Source organism: Agrilus planipennis, unplaced genomic scaffold (genome assembly GCF_000699045.2).
Source record: "Agrilus planipennis isolate EAB-ADULT unplaced genomic scaffold, Apla_2.0 scaffold31, whole genome shotgun sequence".
Lineage (NCBI taxonomy): Eukaryota > Metazoa > Arthropoda > Insecta > Coleoptera > Buprestidae > Agrilus > Agrilus planipennis.
The window spans coordinates 426,078-428,331 of NW_020439053.1; positions in this window are offsets into that span (position 1 = coordinate 426,078).

Below are 2,254 nucleotides of genomic sequence, written 5' to 3' on the forward strand. Positions count from 1 at the left end.
TGATACTTATTGATAGATCAATTTTTAGATCTACAAAACCTGTACCCACTTTATGAAAATTGTTGGAAATTGATAGAAGTCTATCAGGAATAGGTAGTTTAAGTGACCTTCGTTTTGAAGTTCATTGGATGGACGTGTGGATATACTTTTGGTTACTCAACTTAAAAAAACCTTCAAAAATTATATACAATCACATGTAAACTATTACATAAAAACCCTTAGCTAGCAAGTAAACTGTTTAATATATTTGATTATACTTTGGATTCCGTTAAGGCTAAAAAATGTTAGATATGACCAAAGCAAACGACTATATGAAATTAATTCGAATTTTTATTAAAAATATGTATCTAGCTTCCTAATGGCCTTTTTCTACTAGTTTAGACTAAGAAATAGTGGTCATTTTTCGGAACTGGGGTGTAGTTCCTATAGTGACTTCAAATTTTTACCACATACTCCTTTATGGTCTAAGTGATGATAAGTACCTAAAAGGTTTTTTGACGACTCGAACCAGAAGGGGTAAAACAATTCTTTTTCTCCGTGATAACAGCATAAAAATATAGTTCTGGAAAGAAAACCTTTTCTATTACCTTTAAATTTTTATCAGATAGTACCCCTTAGGAGGTATATACCCTTTTTGACGAAATGAAGATAGAAGCGAAGTGAACGATTATATGAGGAATACTATTACTACCCCAGCATTTGACTATGTGAACCAAGATAACCACAGATCATCAGGGAAGACAGACCTGAAATCAAAGTTTTGTTCTCCCAAATACTAAGCAATAGTACGAACTTCTGGAAAGCCGCTCGGGTTTTCTGTGTTAAAATATCCAACTTATACCTACATAAACTGCATCCTGATCTTGATATTGGGCTTGGTCATGCTTACTCAGTCTCGGTCTTGGTTTTGGTTATTTGGTCTTGGTCTTAGTCCTACTCAAATACTTTTTGTTTTGGTATTGATCTTGGTCTTGCTGATATAGTCGTAGTCTTACTTTCTTAAAAAATTCTTCTAGCACAAATGTTTTTATTTATCGATGCAGTTATTGACTTAAATGCTGAAATTTTCTGTCATACATACGAGTTTGTCATGACTTTTAAACAAAATAGTGTTGATACTTACGAAAACTCAAAAACGTACCACTCCTCTAATACATAAATTGGCCCTTCCTCCAACGCATAAATTGACATTTTAGCAAACAGAATAGACAAGATACTTGAAAGAAGTAAAAAATATCGAAAAAAATTATCAACCATGTGTTATCCAGACAAAGAAACAGAATACACTTATTCCAAGAATATTCTTATAGATCTCTTTTCCCAAACACTTGTAAAGTATATTTTTTTTATATTTAATGTTAAAATCTAGTAAAGCAAACTGAAAATTTTAAATACTAAAAATGTTTTTTTCCAAGAAAAGAATATATTAAAGTTGCTTCAAATAGTTTAATTCATAAATCCACCAGAAGAAATTTTTTTTCGTTTAGTCTTGCGTATTTGGTATTGCTCTTGCATATTCGGTTTTCTTGTTAGTCTTGGCCTTGTTCGTTCAGTCTTGAATTTCCGCAAGACCAAGACCAAGACTGTAAAACCAAATTCACTTTTGCTCATCACTAGTCAAATATGCTTGGTCCATAAAGGAATTCCTCTTTGGAAGTCGAGTTCCGAATTGTTCTGTCGTGTTCCATGGAATTTTCTTGTTCCAAATGTTTTGTTGTACTTTACTGATGGCAATCATCATTTACGCCACTTCAAATGTTTTATTGACCACTTCAAAATAAGAAGATGACGCTGACTCTACGTTGGACGTGAGTGTATAATATACTCTTATTGTGTTTAGAAAAAAAAGATAACAAATGAGAAAATATATATTATGACTATATATTAGCGTTTGCTATAACAAACGTGACTAATTCATAAATATTTTTAAATTTTTATAACTATTTGTTTATATTTTCAATAACATTTTCCGGAAAAATTCTATCAATTTCTAATTTTAATTTTGCACATTTTTAAAAACAAGACGACTCAAAAGGGAGAAATCATCTCATTTTTAAGTGAGAAATTTATATCGTAGGTAAAATCCTGTTTATGGGTCCGAGTGTTTCCCGGGAAAACCTTGACAACATATTTAACGAATTTATACCAAACTTGTAAGCGTAAGTTATTTTTTTATATTTACTTTTCAACAGAAAAAAATCAAAGAAAACATTTTTTATATTATAAATAATAAATATCTAAAGATAAAATGCTA